Source organism: Dermacentor albipictus, chromosome 9, assembly GCF_038994185.2.
Source record: "Dermacentor albipictus isolate Rhodes 1998 colony chromosome 9, USDA_Dalb.pri_finalv2, whole genome shotgun sequence".
In the NCBI taxonomy this organism is placed as follows: Eukaryota; Metazoa; Arthropoda; class Arachnida; order Ixodida; family Ixodidae; genus Dermacentor; species Dermacentor albipictus.
The window spans coordinates 103831725-103852416 of NC_091829.1; the positions used below are offsets into that span (position 1 = coordinate 103831725).

The 20692-nt window shown below is 48.2% G+C and overlaps 1 protein-coding gene across 1 annotated transcript in view; it reads right to left on the reverse strand.

Annotated features, from left to right (window-relative positions):
* The window catches only part of LOC139049599 (phospholipid-transporting ATPase ABCA3-like), a 344592-nt gene that overhangs the window by 234504 nt on the left and 89396 nt on the right, over window positions 1-20692 (reverse strand). Inside the window, exons 4-5 of the transcript XR_011508412.1 lie at window positions 13087-13175; window positions 1224-1376 (exon numbers count right to left, since the gene is read on the reverse strand). The gene's annotated coding sequence lies outside the window, so the exon portion shown is untranslated. The remainder of the gene's footprint in view (window positions 1-1223; window positions 1377-13086; window positions 13176-20692) is intronic.

The window sequence follows — 20692 nt, forward strand, 5'->3', positions numbered from 1 at the left end:
CACCTCTTCACCCGTGGTCATGGCCGACTTCACCGTGGCAGCGTGTTCACGTAGACTTTGCGGGACCTTTTCAGAATACCATGCTTTTAGTGGTGGTCGACGCACATTCTAAATGGCCAGAGGTTTTCGAAATGAGATCGACAACTACAGAAAGCACGATTCGTTGTTTGACTGAGCTCTTCGCACGTTTTGGTTACCCTGAAACAATTGTTTCCGATAATGGACCTCAGTTTGCTTCGCAGGAGTTCAAGCACTTCGTGCAGGCAATGGGAGCGCGCCACGTCCTCACGGCTCCCTACCACCCCAGCTCCAATGGGTTGGCAGAGCGTTTCATCCAGACCTTAAAGAATGCGCTGCGCAAAGACGGCACAGGAGGAACATTGCAGGTAAAGCTGCATAAATTTTTGCTGTCGTATCGCAACACGCCACATGCGACGACTCGTGAATCACCGGCGGCATTGCTCCTAGGACGACGCTTCCGCAGTCGGCTAGATGCCGTAAAGCCTTCCGTGGGGGAAAGAGTAGCACACAGACAGTGCACGCAGGCATTAAGTCGTCCGTGTCGCGAACGTCACTTCTTGGTAGGCGACAGCGTGTTAGCACGTAATTATTCTGGAAAACCAAAGTGGACTCCTGCTGTCTCTTTCCAAGTACGTGCAACCACCCCGAGGGGCACATTCACCTGGCGTCGGCACCAGGATCAGCTGTTACAGAGGCCTGCAGAGGACGTTACCCCTAGGCATGGAACAGCTGGCGAAGTTACGACCAGCGAGTTCCTGTTTTATCCTGAGACTGCAGGCGCACCAGTTCCTTCCAGTCCTCAACCGCCCATGGTAACTCCGGTTGCGCAACAGGCAACACCAGCACCCGCCGAGGCAAGACGCTACCCCATGCGAGATCGTCGCCCACCGGATAGATTCCAAGCTGGACTCTGAGTGACTGTGTGCTCCATTAAAAGGGGAGGTGGTGTTGTGTCGGCTGGCGCTCGTCTTGATAAGAGCACTCTGTGAAGTGCGCATGCGCCACTAAGTGATAAAAGCAGAGTGCCCCTTGCTAGCGGCCCTCTCTTCCTTGCCGAGCCTCAACCCACAAGCATGGGCTAATAAACGTTTCACCTCGGAACTTGTCTGATCCTTTTCGACACGCCTGGCGCAAACGTAACACATAGATTGACAGCCCTCTACCACGCATGCCAATAAAACTCGGGAACCACTTGTGCTTACCGCCGTGCCACTTGTAAACTCCTGCTGAATTGCGTTTATCCGTCGAATCATAGGCATAACAAACGCAAAAAAAGTAGCCAAATAGAGGTCGAGTGCGTATCGGTCCGTTTTCAGGCCCTCAAACACCCAACCGGGCATGACATCAATGCTAACCTGGGTAAGACAGAAACAATCAAAAGTTAGTGCTGTGTTCGATAGAGGAATGTCACTGGCCATAAGATATAGGTGGTATGTTCGCTCTTATCTTAATACAACGTAAAATTGGGAAACAAACAAAAATCTGTGCCTGGCCGCAAGAGTACTTGTGGCACCAAATGTATACTTGCGCCGTCAAATGTATACAATTTATTATGCTACTCTCTTTCATAATAAGACTGTTTTATCAAAATCGAATTGACCACATATAACATACAGTAAAGGGGCCCCGAAGCGCCTGTTCTTGAAGAGTCATAAGCGCCTTTTAAAGATAGGGGTGCCGTCCGGAGAGTGCGCTAGCGATGAATTCGTTTACAGAAAGGCCTAGTACGTGTGTAAATACTAGCTGCGCAATGTTTACCTCTGCTGTTGCCCTGACCATCCTCCGTTTCGAAAGAGCGGGTCAATAGCGATAGCTATGCCCCACTTACAGCGTTACATTTCAGTTTGTTTTTTTTTTCTAAAAAAGCCAAATCCAAGAACTGAAACTGGGCTAAATTTACGAGTAATATAACGCATACACAGGCACCCTTCATTTTTAAAATATCCTAAATAAAATAGGTCAATTCTCGATTGGAACGCCGACTGAATAAAGCAGTGACCAATGAAAGATTAGTTAAATACCAGACCTGTTCGAATCCGCGTGAGCCAGATCCGCCTAACCAATGGCTGTGCTCCACAAACACCTCGTAAGAGGCCTTCAACGGAGCCCGCTGCCGAAACAGTCTGAAACAGTGCTCCTAGTTCTATGAAGAAACATGCGTTCTACACATCGAGCCGTCGTTCTCTCTACGTACGCTAGTCACTATATTCATGCAAGAGAGGACGCTGCCGAAGAAATAACATTTAGGGTCTTTAGACTGTTGCGCAAATACTGCCAAATCGTTCGTACAATGCCATTTATACTACTTCTGGGCAGCCAAGGCAGGCTCCAAAAGGAATGTTCGAATCAAGATAAGCCCATTACTGCGTGGCATATCTACCAATGCCAAATCTAAATTTTACTACTGAACGCCGACTGTAGTACGTTTCCTGCATTTTAACTACAATTCAGCTTTGAGATGCTTTGATGGCACGAGCACTCTGCCAAAAAGTTTCCTGCAGTAGGTTTGACCATACTGTCAGTAGCAAACGGTTGCCTGTTTTTCCCTCCCGCTTAAATTGAATATGGTTCATTACAAGAAAACTCCCGATATGGATTCGAAGTTTTCTTTCCGTGCAAACTGAAAGGTGCTGTTTGCTACCCATAATTCCGGTCGCCCTAACTATAGTAACGTCACCCTAATCAATTATGTACGTGCCGCTGGCTTTTCTCGTGCCGCCTCGAATTCTGTGGCAGAGTCTTTTAAGCCCTAATCTCACGGCAATCGCTCAACCTCGCTGGTTCAAGCGAAGCGTAGTAGTGTGCTTTTGCGTGCAATTGCGTCAACAGCGCTCAAATCACCCGGTGGCGGATGTCTCACTCCACGCGTGGCACTGTGTCTCACTGTGCGCCCTATCGGTGGCGTTTCCCTTACCGCTGTCCTAAAACCTCTCAATGTTCAAAAAGCTGCGCTGACCGTTTCCCTCCTCCTTCGTTTCACTTCCCCGTTCGGTACGGCCAGCGCGGCCTCGACAGTGGCAGTCGCGTTCGAGACCCGCGGGGCAGATTTTGAAGCGAGATTTCGGTTCGTTGGTCGGTAACTGGCCTTACTAACACCGTTCTGTATGTGCGCAAAAGAATAGAGGAAAGGGCCATTATTTAAGGCGCAAATCGTCAGCCCGTTGATTGTTCGTGTCACTGAAGCACGCTGCATGTGCACGCGTGGTGCTCAAACACACGCGTGAATACCAGAGTTTCGAGGTTTGACTGCGTGAAAGTATGTGAACGCGGTTTTGGGGGTTCGTTTACGTACGTGCACAATACTTTTGTTCCACCGGCGCACGAAATATTCCGACCGTTTGGGGCCAGCAATGCCTAGCAACTAGGCCGCTCCTACTATGCGCCTTCTACGGATGTGCATAGCTGACACACAGGTTCTGGCGGTCAAGAGCAACGTTTTCACAGGTAACGGTATTGATAATGCGAACAACGTACCGGTAGTTCTCGCAGCACATGAAATCGTTTCCTATTTATTTATTACAGTGCAGGATGTTAGAATTTGATAACAATAATGAACTTGATGGGAAAAGTGAGTAGTGGTTCCGCAAGCAATTATCACCCATCCCCGCGCCCCTTTAGAACCAGCAACACTTTTGTTGAAGAGCTAATTTTAAATCTGTATGCTGCGTGCGTCTGCATTCTTTTGCGTTGTAAGTTTTCGTAGGGAAGCGGTGTCTCTACAACTAGAACACCATATACACAGAAAACGATTCTCGGCTTCTACGTGCCAAAACCACGATCTGACTTTGAGGCTCGCCGTAGTGGAGACGCCGGATTAACTTTGACAACCTGAGAACCGTTGACGTGCCGCATCCCAATGCGCGCGACGCGGGTGTTTTTGCATTTTGCCTCCATCGAAATGCGGCCACCACGGCCGCGATTTGATCCTGCGACCTCGTGCGTCGCAGCGCTACACCAAAGGCGCTAAGCCCCTGCGGCGGGTATAGCGACCAATTGAACAATAGGGTTGTATGACCGAACAGTCCTCGAATGGTTTTCATAAAGGTGCTCATCACAGTGTCCCATACGAGGAAAGTGTACAGCACAAATTAACACAGTCTACTGAGCTGTGAGGCTCGCACAAGGAATGAAACCCGAAAGAAACAGGATTAGTTATTAAAGTGAATTACAACAGATGCATTTTTTCCTTGTCGCGGTGCAGGTATGCAAACTTATATAACTGCTCTACGCGCAGGTTCCACGGAAACTCCGTCTGCACTCCATGATGAAAAGCCACGAAATTATTTGTCGCAAGAGATTAAAGGCAACGTACAGTACACATGATGCATGCGATACCCATTTATTTATTTGAACGCATAAAAAGTTATCGTTAAGCAGTAAAATTGTTAATCCTTTTAAAGTGACCTGTGATCCTTTGCGAGTTTTCTCTGATATGATAATCCTGGACACAAAACGTGGGAGTAGCGCTGCTCATCCCTCCAATACCAAGGACGCGTAGGCAGCAGCCGGGATCGAGGCGAATTGCAAGAGGCCCGTGGGCAGATTTCTCGTTGGCGTTCCGCAGTTCTCCTCGCACAGACGCGGTATGTTTCAGAAGTTGCCGGCGACTTTTCTCGCTGCTAGGTGCTTTGGTGTTGTGGCGATAGATGAGATTTTTTACAAGTACTGCTCCAGAAAAGCACATGTCCCCGCTAACGGAGGCCTTAGGAGAGCACCTCAGCTTATAATAAAGCGGGTGGCGCAGCGAACGTTCGCGTATAAAATTGGCAGTCCGTAACGGCGGAGAGCCGATATTATACCCCCCCCCCCCCCCCCGGCAAGCACAGGCCTCGGCGGAGTCAGAACCCACGGACCAGCCCTGGTCCTAGCTTCTGTGTTCCCGTCGCCGCTTTGGGTGTTGGAGGCGTTGTCAATAATACGAAATAATGACACATTGTAACTACTAGTAAATATAATCTATTAAAGAAACGCAATGACGCCCAGCCACCAACTTCTGACGCAGTGCTGCCGACCTCCTGCAAAGAATTACGGGACGCCAACGAGGAATTCACCGGCCCATGTACTGCACCATGAAAGTGCACGTTAAAGTTTCCCAGGTGAGTAAATAAAGTTATCCGGAGCCATCTACTACGACCTCCGTCATAGCCTTCCACAAACCAAATCAATAGATGCGGGCGTTGATCGAAGCTAAACGACCGCATTCGTAAGCCTTGGTGAGCCGTGCAAAAGCGTCGAGGACGTGCTAGCTTCTGGTGGAGCTGAGAAATAAATGCTTGAATAAAGTCTCTTTTATGTCGCACACCAGCTGCAGATGCGAGCACCTACGCGACAAAACAAAAATCTTACGAAACAAAGCGAGCACATTCGAAAAGTCAACGTAGCCGCGTTGAAAACTGCGCACAGTATGTGCACGTACGCAAGCACATCTTTAAAAAAGCTGACGTAAACTAGGGTCAAGAGAAGATGAAATGAAAAACCGTGGCCACTTCACAACGCTGTCCGTTTTTCGCAACCTCCTTGAAGTCAGCCCGCACGACGCTATGCGTCCGCGCTTTTCTTCGTTGTGCGTTGCGCTCGCCGGATGGTTAACAGAAAAGCATGTTGCACTCTCCATGTCGGTTGCGGCAACCGAAGGCGCAGCAGAACGGCATTACAATGACGTTCTCGTCCCTAACACACTTGATTTGGTCCGCTAACGCGCTCGATCAATTCCTTTGCGCTTATTTTCACTTCGCTTTATTTCCAACACAAAATTGAGGGTCCTCCAGGCAAAAATATTGTCATAGACAACTCGATGAGACGTGCCGCCGTGCATTACTTCTAGGTACCACCGGTACCTCTTCATGGCGGCACAATACCACCGCTAAAATTGGCAACATCGTGCGGTTATTACTGCTGCGTTATTCTGCACCATTACGAGTCGGCATCTTCGTCGCATTGGGTCGGAAAAAAAGGTCGGAGCACGCTGGAAAGAAAAAAATACACAAAAGCGCCCCGCGTACTCTCACGCGGCACGGACTGGCCAAGGGGGGAGCAGAGCAGGCTGGGGCGACTGGAGGCGGCGAGGAGTGAACGCACGGGAGAGCGGGTGGTGGAAAGATCTAAAACCCCTCAAACTTCGTAAAGTAGCGACCATCTCCTCCTCCGCCTTCCCTCCTCCTCGTTTCTCCTCTCTTTAACGCTACCTCCACGACCATGGCGCCACCTGCACAGCTCTAGCGTAGCAACGGCGCCAACATGCGCTCTTCGCCCCTCCGTAGACGCTTCTGGGACAAAAATGGCGCTGAAGCAAGGCGCGAGGGCCCACGTGATCCTATTAGACCAATGGCGACGCAGCGGTGGCCTCTACCAGAGCGCGTGAGGAGGAGGTGGCGTTCTTCAAAGCGTGGCACTACTTTACGAAGCTTAAGGGGCTTTACAAATATCTAAGAATGGCGCTGCTTTTGAACGATTAAAGGGTTTAACAGTACGCGGGAGCCAGCGGGTAGTTCGGGAGCCACTTCACCAAGGACCAGTTCGAAGCCCAGTCCAGCGCCTGCGACCCCGTATCGTCGCAAAGGCTGGGAATCTGAAATGACAGCGTCAGCATCTTCGACCAGAGGGGCAACGCGCGTCAACGACAGCGTCTCCAAACACTACCTACCACGAGGGAAGTATTCAAGAACGCTCCATTTAAAATCGTGCCGCCTTGGATTACCCGTAGGTACCACCGGTACGTCCTCATGGTGGAACGTACCACCGGTATGATTGGCAACACCCGTACGGTTATTACTGCTGCGTTATCCGCACCATCACGAGCACGCATGCACATTGGTTTACCGGGCAATAAAGGAGGTCATTCTGAACGACAGAGTAGTCTTTCTATTGTTTATTGTAAGCGAACACATAATGTGCAACCGTTTATTTTCGGGCGCCCTTCATTTGCGCCATTTTGCTGATAATAAGATATTGCAAAATTTAGGGAAGGAACACAAATTGCCGCAGAAACAGTCTCATAATGACCATAGATGATAATGCGTTAGCACTGAATCATTATAGCGGCACAACGTATTACCACTGTCGAAACTAGCTATGTATCTGGCGCGTATACTGCAGCGGCACTCCTCCCTCGCCGTCCCTTAGAACACACTGCGCCATCTAGCGCCGCCACCGTGAAACCTGCGGATATCCTTCGAAATACATGGTGCGCTGGTGCATCAGAACGCTGAGAAACGCGCCATACGGCAACCGGATCCTTTCTAGCGCTTCTTTCTGGCACTGCTGAGAAGTCCAGACGTGGCGTCCCAAACAAAAAACCTGGCTAACCGGAGCCTGCCAACGCAGAAAACAGCTCTCTCGAATACAGCACACTCAGTGGCACAGACTCGGTGACTGAAATTGGCGAGAAGATTATTGAACAGCGCCGCATACCCAGTGCATTCAAGGCGCAGTATGCTTATGCGTCGGGTTGCTGTCCATGAAGAATCCGTGAGACGTGGGTTTGACTGCTCTAAGCATCCGGGAACTTTCAGGGATATCGTTAGCATTTGCAAAGCGGCGAATTCCTCGTTGCACATACCTAGCTGCCCATTGAAGAGCCGCACACACCTACTCGTGTGTGCGGCTCCTCCGCACACACCAGTAGCTGCTCACACATACTAAAGTACGCAAGTTCGCATCAAAGTGGTTCATTCGAGACAAGCCCAGACCAAGTGCATACTCAGTGCTCCACGTCTACGTCAACGAGTTTCTTCGAACAGCGTTATCTAGTCCCGGACCCTACAGTGACCCATATCGGCGTGAAAAGAGCGCCACTTATGTGAACATTACCGCGTACTCAGTGAGCCAAATCAATCCGATAATTGATTTCGAATCAGGTTACTTCAGCAAAACAGTCCGATTGACCTTTCCCATTCGTCCACGGACTACCTATTGAACCAGGTATGCAGTAAAACGGTTAGAAGCAAGGCAACATGAACAGAAACGTTCTTGAAGTAACCTAAGAATGGCTAAAGCAACAACATTTATAAAAGTTAGTACAATACTGCAAGGTGGGCGGCGTCCATAGTTCAATATGGCATACCACTGGCCGATATCTTGGCCTTGGGCAAAAACAGTGCTGGTATTGAGAAATCCAGCTTATCAGCTGGGCCTCTCAGTCTCGACGCATGGTGTGGTGATGGGTGGTATCGGTGGGTTTCGTCCACACTGCCATATCAAGTGGTAGAGACCATTGAATTCAAACCAGAAGGTGCAGTTGTAGCTGTAGCTCGAGGGATAGATGGCATGCAGCCGGATACCGTGCAGGTATGTGCGGGTCTGTAGTTTCCAGTACATCGACGCCTCCTCTCTGGTCCTCTTGCAGAAGGACATGTTGTTGGGCTATGGTGCTTATTTAATTTGGTGATGTAGAGGAAGGGCACAACAAAGATGAGAAGCACAGAAAGCCTGTGATGTGTTCTGTGTGTCATTTTGTGGTTGTGCAATTGCGCTGCATCATACCATTGGGGTGGTCAGCTTGAGTGGCGGGGATAGGTAGACCTTCTTATCCCGCCTGTAGTGGTTCAGGTTGTGTGTATTTTTTCGCGACATCTTCGAGCGTGTCCAGCGGAGCTCTTGAAACAAACGGGCTATCCCAGTGGTGACAGCCGCTACATTACTCGTCAAGGACATTTCGTGACGCTAAAATAATGAATATTTCTTGGAAGATTTTCTTGTTTCTTCAAGAATTTCAAGGCTTGCTTTGAGTAGGCAGCATGCTGGGAAGTTTCCGCACGCTGTTTCCGAGTCCGTGATGGCAGTGGTGTGCTCTTCCTTTCCGGTGTCCTCCACGGCGGCTAGGGCTATCACTGTTGCTTCCGAGAAGTAGATGTCTGAAGTCTTCACCGAAGCCGGTGCTACGTTTTTTCCCTGGCCAGTCATCCCTCGCACAGTGTGTGTCACACGTTCTCTTATTTTGCAACGTTGGTGCATCTGGCTTTTCCTCCTCTTCTCGGTCCTTCATAGGCCTTGGTTAGGGCTTGTACTCTTGCTTCTTTTACTTGCATTCCGGGTTCATGCTTGAGGGGACGCTTGCTGCCGTGATCCTTTCTTTTACGGGTCTTCAGTCATTCACGGTCAGTCATCTTCAAGTGCATTGCCCAGTAGTCTTAGCGTGTATCTGCCCGCGCTGGCAAGCCCGTGCTTGTAAGCACTCGTCTTGTGGGTGTCTGCTAGTTCGTCCCACGTATAGTGGATTCACAGCCTGAGTGTCTTCTCCGTCGATGTCGCCGAGAGGAGCCTCAGTGCCAGCTTGTAGGTATTTCCTATGAGATTGTTAATGTTGTCACTCTCACTTTTCTTGGGACCCAGTTAAGGGAGGCCATACGTGACCCTGGTGATTATAAAGGCTTGTTTTAGTCAGAGTGTGCCCCAGTCTTTCAGGCCGTCCTTTTTGTTGGTTCCACTTCCCACAATGTGCGCTACTGGGGTAACTGTCTTTTAGAAAAAGCACCGTATTTATGAAAAATGAGGCCTAGTGTACAGAGTACGTCTACATTGGTTATGGTAACTCCGTTCATGGTCAACGTTTGGTTTGGGATCTCCTGAAGAGGCCACACTGTCGCCTTTTTTTTCAGAATGAGGTGTTTATAACGCGTTTTGAAATAAAGCTATTGTAAGCAAATATTAAAGACCGAGCCGTTTGTACAGATGCACAGCAAACACAAAAATTATATTTATATGAGACCTGAGTACGAGCTGTAGAAACCAAAATACTCTTTAACACTAATGTTCAAAGATCACTGTAACGGTAATGGAGAAATGTCACCGGATCATGGTACAGACGCTGGAAACAATATAAGCCTTGCGGAGATGCTGGCCGCGAGGTTCGACGCTGGTGCAAAGCTGATGAAGCGGCTGCAGTTGACAGCGCTGTAGCGCGTCGGGCTTGGCAATGGCCGGCGTCCTTTCGGCGTTCGCCAGCCAGAGCTTGGGCCCGGAGCTTCGGCATGGCTATAGATACGATAGATGTGCCCGCGTTGGATGCCCTTACGACGTTCACCAATTGCGGGCTGTGAGAAAACCCTTAACGATGATCGTGGGCCCACGTGCGAGCGTGCAGCTGCCTTAGGCCAGCAACTTGGCAGGCCGCTACTCCCACGCCCTGGACACCATCTTCTTGGTCCTGCCACGTCTACCACGGTCACCGTCTCCCTCCGAACCCTCTCGCGCGCCCTTCCGCTAGCTTCTATTCTTTTTCTCACTAAGTTGGGCACGTGGGCCCGGTGCCGATACGCTGTCGCCGCTATTCTTGACGTGTAGTCGCCTTCGTCTTCCCTTTATTCACTCCGCGCTCCTCATGACACCGGGGCGCACGAGGGACCGCGGCGGTGTAACACTTGGACTTGTCGGTGGCTTCTTAGAAGGCATCTTGTTGTTCACCCGCGGATTCCGGTCACTCATATACACGGTCACTTCGTCTGTGTATATATATGTTCGGTAGCCTTCTCAACCCCATAGTTAACATCAATGGTGAGATCACAGACCACCGAGGGATTCCTATCTGCGATATTTGGATCGTTTCAGTACCGAGCCTATGGTCTCCGAGTCGACACGCGAGGCCTGCCAGGAAGTCGGGTACGTAGTTGTAGATCCTTCGGCCGCAGTTATACGTCCTTCGTCCCACGAAGCATCGCTTCGTGGGAGACGTACATTATCGAATGCCACCTTGGCACTTTTGTGAGAAGCGGTGAGGCCGTCAATGACTTCTCTCAGCTCAAATAAAATGTCCTGGGTCGAAAGCTGAGGCAAAAACCTTACATAGTATTCGGTAGTTTTTCCTATCTTCCTCGTATTCCACTTACACCACTTTTTAGAGGTCAGCTGAGGAATCTTGAAGATATGGAAGAAGCAGAATATAAATCGCAAACTCCAGATCCGCGTTGCCGCAGCCTCGCGGATGGTGTCTGCTGTCCGCGAAACTGCAGCAACGCGGATCTCGAGTTTGCGATTTATATTCTGCTTCCTTCATATATTCAAGATTCCTCATCTGGCCTCTAAAAGGTGTAGTAAGTATGCGTCGACATCAGGACTGTCCGTAGTGAGCTGAATGGTCCTTGCGCGCTTGGTAACTACCAGTGAATCCGTCACGTTCTTAGTCCACTCTCCGATGTCCTCGATATTTCTGTTGTGTTCGTCTTTCAAGAAAGTGGGCCAGTCCATAATTCTGGCCAGACCTGCTCTCACGGGGCTCATTGGGTGCGCTAAAATTGGTCTGGATATTATGATGGTCCTTCCGCAGAGCCTCGTTCAGCCTCGATTACTTGACTTGCCTTAGGTTAGCGGAGAATGTCAGGTCTGGTACCGTGTCTCTGGAGACGTTTCTGCCGATTCTAATTAATATTTTAGGATCGTTCCACGCTATCAGCCGGCGGTCCTGTGTCGCGTTGTGCACGTGTGAGCCATTCGTGTTCGTCGCTCCGCATCGACAAACCACGTGTGGCTGTTAATACTGCTAACCAGCATTTTTTCACTTCTTCTGAATGGCGGTAGTTATCGGCGTCTTCTGGGGTTTAAAGGCCAGTTTTCTCGTCGATTCGGTGCCCGCACGCTAACTCGAGATGAGTTCAGTTTTCACCCTGTATTCAACGACCACGCTCTAAGCTGTTGCTTGGTTAGTTCAATATTCTTTGTTTAAACTGATCCAGAGACCAGGGATTCGGTTCGTAGTCAGCTGGTCTGTATGCTGGTGGAACGAGTTGCCGCCGGAGAAAACGACAGTTGCGTTTAGCTGTTCCTTTTGCTTCATTATTTCCTCGAGTGACGGCTCGCCGCGACGCAGGAAGGTCTAGATTTAGGTTTAGATAACGTGGAAAATAAAATAATGCGATACAGCGTCCATCATCAGACCCTGAAATAACCGTTAAACTTATAAGAAATATGACTCCCCCCCCCCCCCGAGAAAAGATCGGGGGTACGTGCCCCCCCCCCCCCCAGCGAGAAAAGATCGTGGGTACGTGCCTGACTATATACCATGATAGTGTTTCGCGTGTCCGGTATTCGGGCAAACGCGAGCGTAAGCGTACTGGGCTTGTGTGTTTCATGGGAAGAACAGACGCGCAAACGTGAACCAAACACAGAAGTAATATTGAAGTAACGAAGTGCATTGCACTTTGCTGCTCGCGTAAATTTTTGGCAGGAACGCAATCGAGAACACGTTGTCTTTCTAAATGCTATGTCATGCTGATAACGCGCAGGCCGTTATCAGCATGAGGAAGTATATCACGAAGTGTGCGGACAAGACAGATGACGTTCATTGTTGTGGGGCAAGATTCGACTCAAAGGGTGTAAACTTTTCTCAGAGTGTGGCGCGAAACTCTAGGGTTGGAGAGGCTTCGCGCGCGGATTCCGAGACAACCGGAAGTAGACGGCACTACATCCCGTCATGACGCAGAGCCAGCGAAGCAGAGCTTAGCCCCGGTCACTTGGCGAATGAGTTGAGGAGAAAATGCATCGTTATGGAGAAGGGTAGCTTGCAATAGTCCGTAGCTCACTTACCATTAGACGCTTAACGCAAATGGTGGTGCGAATGATTTACGGTAGCTCCACTCTGTGCGTCGACAAAATTCGTCTCAGCAGTTTCAGAGGCCCCTTAAAGAAGCCCTTATGCAGGTTAAAGAACCCCGGGCCCTACTACAGCGTGCCTCATAATCAATTAGTGGTTTAGGCACGTAAAATTCCGGAATTAATAAAAAAAAATAAAACGCAGAGGACTTTTTCCGGCTCAAGTGGGCCGCACGACGCAAGCACAATATCGCGAAGTTTGGTAGCCGCGGACATGCCCATAGTCCCCTATTTGGGACCGATTGAAGCCGCGAAATTGCAAGGTTTTACAGTTAGTCAGCTCTAGGGAATATCTGAGGCACACAAACCTGCTTATAAAACAACGAATATCCAACAGCTTCACGAATGTTGCAATGGACTGAGCAGTCGAGCACTTGCACTGCAATTTATATTACATACGGTCCTCGCCAGAGCACGCGAACAATAGCCCAATACGTTATTTCGATCTTAAAATATGAATTACTGCGCACTTTCGTCACTCACCGTTTCATTCATTGGCCTTTGTGGATAGCGTTTACTCTGTTGGCTTAAGTGTGCCTGCTCTATTACATACTGGTACTTCATGGCTGTATCTGAAAGTAGAAGACAGTTCCCAATTATGAACAGACTTGAATATAGAATCATCTTTCGCTTTCCGCCCCAGCACCCCAAACTAAACAGCCCGCAGGCGCTAACGCTATGCTTATTACAGACGGATACCTATGCAAACCCGGCCACCTTACACATAATCTACCCGGACGTCTACCCAGACGATGCGTGCCCCTCGTGCGGGGTCACAGCGACACTCGCACACGTGCTCTGGTAGTGCAGAAACGCTCCGCCCGACTCTACCTCCGACAGGTGGGAGAAGACCCTAAGAAGCCCGCTCCTATAGGACGAGCAATGGGCCGTCCAGCAGGCTCGCGCAGCGGCCGCCAGGTATTCCTTGTCGGTCCCTGCGTGGGAGACGTCCATTGCGCGCTGACGTGCGTCCTGCAGGACTTTTATTAAAGTTTTTCCAATCCAATCTGCCTACAGCCGACTTCTTTGTCGTCCAAGAAATTACTGACGTGTTGCCAGTGTTCCTGCTTTTGCCGGAGTAAAGAAGCAGAAGTCGCAGTTTCAAACCAAAAGGCGGAGCATCGATTGCGATAGCAAATTATTATTTATTTATTTATTTATTTATTTATTTATTTATTTATTTATTCATTTCTTTGTAAAATACCTTACAAAGCCCCTACTTAGGGATTGAGTAAGGGGGGCATACAATCAAGTACATACAATTAACCACAATAACAAATGAGAACAGCAGCCAAGTGCACAGCCGAATAGTCATGAAACATATTAGCTACATAAAGCTGCATATGATTACAATAAAAAGGAACAATACAAGTTAGTAACAAACGTATAACACTGCAAGAAAAAGGCAAAAATAATACAGAGCAGTGAGTGTGATAATAATGGTTCACATGGGTTAAGCGAGTTCGGTGAGCGCATGAATTTATCACGGTCAGTTTCCGAAACTATGTTGTCGGGGAGGTTGTTCCAGAGCCGAATGGCACGTGGGATTGCAGACGAGTTAAATGCTTCTGTTTTACCATAGATGCGCGTGAAGCTATGATGATTGTATAATCTGTGCGACGTGTGCGATGACGTTTCTAGGAGTAAGGAACGTTTGTTAGTGTGGTGGGCGTATTTATGAAATAATGACGAAGGGGCTATGTCGCGACGATTACTCGGCAGCTGAAGTGAAAGGTGAATCTTTATTTGAGTTACGCTAGAACGGCAGTCATAATTTCGAAAAATGAAACGTGCGGCTCTATTTTGGATTGATTCCAGCATGGTAATTAGGTAATTTTGGTGGGGAGACCAGATTCGACCGGTGAACTCAAGTCGAGGGCGAACAAATGTTTGAAATGCCAGTTTGCGGATAAGTGGAGGTGAGTTCCGAAGGTTACGTCGCAGGGAACCCAGTGATCGAGCAGCACTGGCACAGATGGTAGTAATGTGAGAAGTCCAGGAGAGGTTTGTTGAAAGATTAATGCCTAGATATTTAAATGATGAGGTCCGAGATAATGGGACATTTTTATTACAGTAAGAATAGTTCAACTTATTGCGTTTGCGGGTGAAGGACATCACTTTACATTTTGATGAGCTTAGAGTCAGTAGCCAGGTGTCACACCAATTAATAATTCGGTTAAGATCATTTTGGAGGATCAGGTGGTCATCGGAGGTGTTAATAGAATCATAGATAATGCAGTCGTCAGGGAAAATGCGCATGCATGATGATAAGTTATTGGGTATGTCATTAATGTATATCACAAAGAGTAAGGGACAAAGAACGCTTCCTTGTGGTACACCGGATGAAACATCTGAAAGGGGCGAGGAGAAGCTGCTAGCGAAAGTAAACTGCTGCCTGTTAGAAAGAAAATTTCGAAGGCAGCATAGAGTTAGTGAATTAGGTTTTAATGATGATAACTTCAAAAACAGGCTACAATGAGCTACGCGGTCAAAAGCTTTAGAAAAATCCAGAAAGATGCTGTCAGTTTTAAGGTTTGAGTCCATGTTAAAATGTAAATCTGTCGTAAATTCAAGCAGTTGCGTTTCGCACGAAAAACCTCTCCTGAAACCATGGTTGATTATGAAAAAAGAAGTTGTTCTATTCTAGATGTTGGTAAACATGAGATGCAATAATATGTTCTATCATTTTGCAACATATGCACGTTAGTGATATTGGTCGGTAGTTCTCAGTTAAGTTTTTGTCAGCGTCTTTGGAAGTGGGTATGACGTTGGCTGTTTTCCAATTTTGGGGTATCTGACCTGTCAATAATGATTGATGAAAGATGCGAACTAAAAACTTGCTAGATACTGATAGTGTATTTTTTAGTAATTTAGAATTATTATTGTCAATACCTGCTGAAGATGAAACCTTCGAGTTATAATAAGTTGAACAACGCCATCAGGGTGTATCAACGGAATCAGGGTGTAGACGAGCCGTATGTAAAAATACTGAAAGATATCTATAGCGGCTCCACAGCCACCGTAGTCCTCCATAAAGCAAGCAACAAAATCCCAATAAAGAAAGGCGTCAGGCAGGGAGATGCGATCTCTCCAACGTTATTCACAGCATGTTTACAGGAGGTATTCAGAGACCTGGATTGGGAAGAATTGGGGATTAAAGTTAATGGAGAGTACCTTAGTAACTTGCGATTCGCTGATGATATTGCCTTGCTTAGTAACTCAGGGGACCAATTGCAATGCATGCTCACTGACCTGGAGAGGCAAAGCAGAAGAGTGGGTCTAAAAATGAATCTGCAGAAAACTAAAGTAATGTTTAACAGTCTCGGAAGAGAACAGCAATTTACAATAGGCAGCGAGGCACTGGAAGTCGTAAGGGAATACACTTACTTGGGGCAAGTAGTGACGGCGGATCCGGATCATGAGACGGAAATAATCAGGAGAATAAGAGTGGGCTGGCTAGGGTGCGTTTGGCAGGCATTCTCAGATCATGAACAGCAGGTTGCCATTATCCCTCAAGAGAAAAGTATATAATAGCTGTGTCTTACCAGTACTCACCTTTGGGGCAGACACCTGGAGGCTTACGAAAAGAGTTCTACTCAAATTGAGGACGACGCAACGAGCTATGGAAAGAAGAATGATAGGTGTAACGTTAAGGGATAAGAAAAGAGCAGATTGGGTCAGGGAAGAAACGCGAGTTAATTACATCTTAGTTGAAATAAAGAAAACGAAATGGGCATGGGCAGGACATGTAATGAGGAGGGAAGAGAACCGATGGTCATTAAGGGTTACGGACTGGATCCCAAGGGAAGGGAAGCGTAGCAGGGGGCGGCAGAAAGTTAGGTGGGCGGATGAGATTACGAAGTGTGCAGGGACGGCGTGGGCACAATTAGTACATGACCGGGGTTGTTGGAGAAATATGGGAGAGGCCTTTGCGCTGCAGTGGGCGTAACCAGGCTGATGATGATGATGAACAATGCTATCAATAGTAATGTCAATTGGTTCCATGTACTGGTAATCTAGGTCTGCAGCAATGGGCAAATTAGTAATACTTTCTTTTGTGAATACGGATGAGAAAAATTAATTTAATACTTGAGTGCACTCACTGTTAGGAATAGGAATGTTGTTTTCTTTATTGTGTAACGAGATGTCATTAGTATTGCGTTCAGGAGATAAAATTTGCCAGAACTTTCTGGGATTAGATTTGAGTAGTGAAGGAAGGTCGTGGGAAAAATATTTATTTTTGGCTACATTGAGAGAGGAGCAGTAAGAACTTAAACAGTTAGGGTACCTTTCCCAAGCTGACGGGGTGCCGGTTCGTTTCGCAGTTCTGTATGAACGTTTCTTTTGGTTTCTGAGTAGATGAAGGGACTTAGTGAACCACGGTTTGTTTTTGTCTTCAGTTATTCTGATTAAAGGAATGTTCTGCTCAACCAATGCGCATAACTTCCCTCTGAACATGACCCAGTTATCATGAACAGACCTGGTGTGGAACGAAGGTAGGAAATCATGTTCAAGAAATGATTCTAGCTCAATGATGATTACTTCATAATTTCCCTTGTTATAGTCACGAATTGTCTTACTTAAGATACCTGTAAATGGTAATGGGATACTGATGGATACATTCAGTAATCTGTGGTCACTGAAACCATCCGTGCATGTTACTTGTTCTATAGTTTCTGGGGCGTTAGTATAAGATTTAAGAGGTTAGAGCCACCGGTAGGTTCTTTAATGATCTGGAACAGATTATAATCTAATGTTAGGCTAATGAATTGTGATGAAAAACTGCAGGATGACGACAAGTTTGGCCAATCAATGAGAGGAAGATTAAAGTCACCTATAAGGTTTGTGAACTCAGTTGGACAGAGCTGGGTGGCTTTAGCAATGCTGCTGCGCAGTTCATCAACGAAGCAATGACTATAATTTGGAGGGCGGCAACAAACGCCTATCAAAACTTTAGCAGAACGGCAGCGGCATGCGGCCCAGACAATCTCCAGACCTAAAGATGTGTCCAATAAGGTGAGATGCGATAGTCTTTAATAGCGAGGAGGATGCCACCACCTCTTCTATCTGAGCGATCGCAGCGATAAATATTATAGGTTAGTTTCACGGGAAAAATTTCAGGATCGGCTAACTCGGGGGAAAGCCAGGTTTCGGCGAGAGCAAGAGTAGTGCAGTCGCAGTCTTCAAGATAAGATGAGACGAGTTCACGTTTCGACATCAGGCTTCTAATATTAGTGAATGATATTGTTAACGATGTAGCAATGCGATGAGTTAGCGGCGCTTCACATGTGTCTTGGTCTAGCTACCTGCTGATTTCCACAACTGAACGCTTTGTGGCATCATACGCATAAGATTTGTTATGAATGCGCAATCGGTCAACTGAAAGTTTGAATGGTTTATTTAGTGTTTTCGCGTGATCGATCAATTGTTTTCTGGCTTGTCGTGTAGAAAATGAAAAGTCCTCTCGAACGTAGAAACCAGAACCTTTTAGTTTGTGCGCAGAAGACAAGATGCGTCCTTTATCTTTAAAATATATAAGCTTAGCAATCATAGGTCTGCGTTTTTCATCAGCAAACTTACCCATTCTATGCACTCTGTCAAACTGGGTGCCCGTTACAGCGATACCAAGTTTCTCTGAGCAGAAAGAAATTATCTTCTGCTCCGATGCAGCCCAGTCTTCTCGAGCATAATCTTCTATGCCAAAGAACAGCAAGTTTGAGCATCTCATTCTATTTTCGTTTTCATCACACCTCGAAGAAATTTTTTCGATGTGCTCAGAAAATTTACGCAATGAATGAGAGCCAAGTTCCGGGCCACCTGGGCATTCAAGTGAAGTCCTCGACTCCACTGCAGAAAGCTTCGTACTCAGCAGCTTGACCTCGCCATCTGTGGCAGAGTGCCTGTCATGGCCTGCCTTTAGATCGGCCCGCAAAGTTGCATTTGCTTCTTGAAGTCGACGCACCGTTTCTGAAGCAGCTGCACGGTCATTTTTGACGCAGTTTAGTTCAGCAACTAAAGCAGCCTGCCCTTCCTCAAGTTTAAGTATTTTTTTCCGTAGTAGCGACATCAGCTGCCTCTAGTCTGCGTATTGTTTCCAATATAATAGCAAAGGAATCCGCCTCCGCCTTGGACATTGGGCCCGGGTTTAGCTCAACATCCCCAGAAAGTACAAGCAAAAGTACAGGTAGAGCAGAAAACACATCACCCGAAAACGCTAGCGTTCGTTTAAGTACATCAACGAGATCCGTCGGGCACACCTCAAATAAGCAGTAGTTGCTGGCCTTGAAAGACGCAGCGCCCTTCAAATAACAAACCTGCAAAAACAGGGGGCGTGAGCTGGCCATCCTAGCAGCGGTGTCGTGCCCGAGTGGAATCGTCGACGGTCGGTGTTTATATCCGGCCACGCCGGTGGCGGGCTCAGTGGTAGTGGAAGTGACTGACGGTCCGTGTTGCCAGGCGCATGTGCTGATAGTGTCCAGAGTTTGCATCGGGTTTGGGAATATCAGCCAAACGGGTGGCCGATCCTCGGCGTTCAGCAGGCAGCGATCCCACACCTCGGAGCAGATGAACCATGTAAGCGTAATCTGCAAAAACAGTGGGCGTGAGGTGGCGATTCTAGCAGCGGTGTCGTGCCGGACTGGAATCGTCGACGGTCGGTGTTTATATCCGGCCCCGCCGGTGGCGGGCTCAGTGGTAGTTGAAGTGACTGACGGTCCGTATTGCCAGCCGCATGTGCTGATAGTGTCCAGAGTTTGCATCGGGTTTGGGAATATCAGCCAAACGGGTGGCCGATCCTCGGCGTTCAGCAGGCAGCGATCGCACATCTCGGAGCAGATGAACCATGTAAGCGTAATCTGCAAAAACAGTGGGCGTGAGCTGGCGATCCTAGCAGCGGTGTCGTGCCCGACTGGAATCGTCGACGGTCGGTGTTTATATCCGGCCCCGCCGGTGGCGGGCTCAGTGGTAGTTGAAGTGACTGACGGTCCGTGTTGCCAGGCGCATATGCTGATAGTGTCCAGAGTTTGCATCGGGTTTGGGAATATCAGCCAAACGGGTGGACTATCCTCGGCGTTCAGCAGGCAGCAATCCCACACCTCGGAGCAGATGAACCATGTAAGCGTAATCTGCAAAAACAGTGGGCGTGAGCTGGCCATCCTAGCAGCGGTGTCGTGCCCCAAGTAATTAGTAGACAGGTATGCGGAAATAAGGATATTAGTTTCATCGGCCATGAAGACTTGTAAACATTCGCATACTAATTAACAAGCATGCTGTCCCTCGCACATAAAAAAAACATGAAGATACCTCACTCGATTACTGCAGAAACTCGCTCTGAAAACGCTGCAGTGAGAAAGCAAGGCCGCAGCAGCGAGCGTATTGGCCTTCGTGCTACCTTTCGCTTCAACACAAACTAAACGGTGTAAACACATCTCACGGTGGATTTTGTGCCCGGCGCAGCTTGCTCTCACGATAGGACCTGCGCGGCCGCGCCATATAAAACCCTTTAAACTTCGTAAAGTAGGGACACCCTCCTCCTCCGCCTTCACTCATTCTCGTCTCTCCTCTCTCTCACGCTCCCTCCTCGACCTTGGCGCCGCCTACACTGCTCGAGCGTAGCAACGGCGCCAACATGTGCTCTTCGCAACTCCGTAGATGCTTCTCGAGCAAAAGTGGTGGTGATGCACGGCGCGAGGGCCCACGTGATGCTGTCAGGCCAATAGCGACATGGCGTCCACCTCGACCAAAGCGCGCGAGGAGGAGGCGGCATTCTTCAAAGCGTGCCCGTAGAATACAGAACCTAGTTTAAAGGAGACGGTACCTTCAGCAGTGGTTCGAAAATAAGCAGCGATGGAGCATGGAACTTACTTAGGTGGACGGTGGATGGCGCTGCTCAACTGGAAGCGGAGATACGAGAAGCGATCGGCGAACGACAGAAAGCATCTCGAGAGCAAAGGCAGGCAGAGAAGGCGCAGTTGCCACATGATGAAGTAGCCAGTAAATAGGAAATATACCGGGGATGAAAGTCTATGGTTCAAATAATGGTGCAAGCAAAATTAAAAGTTGAAAGTGAACGTTGGTTGTCAGAAATACG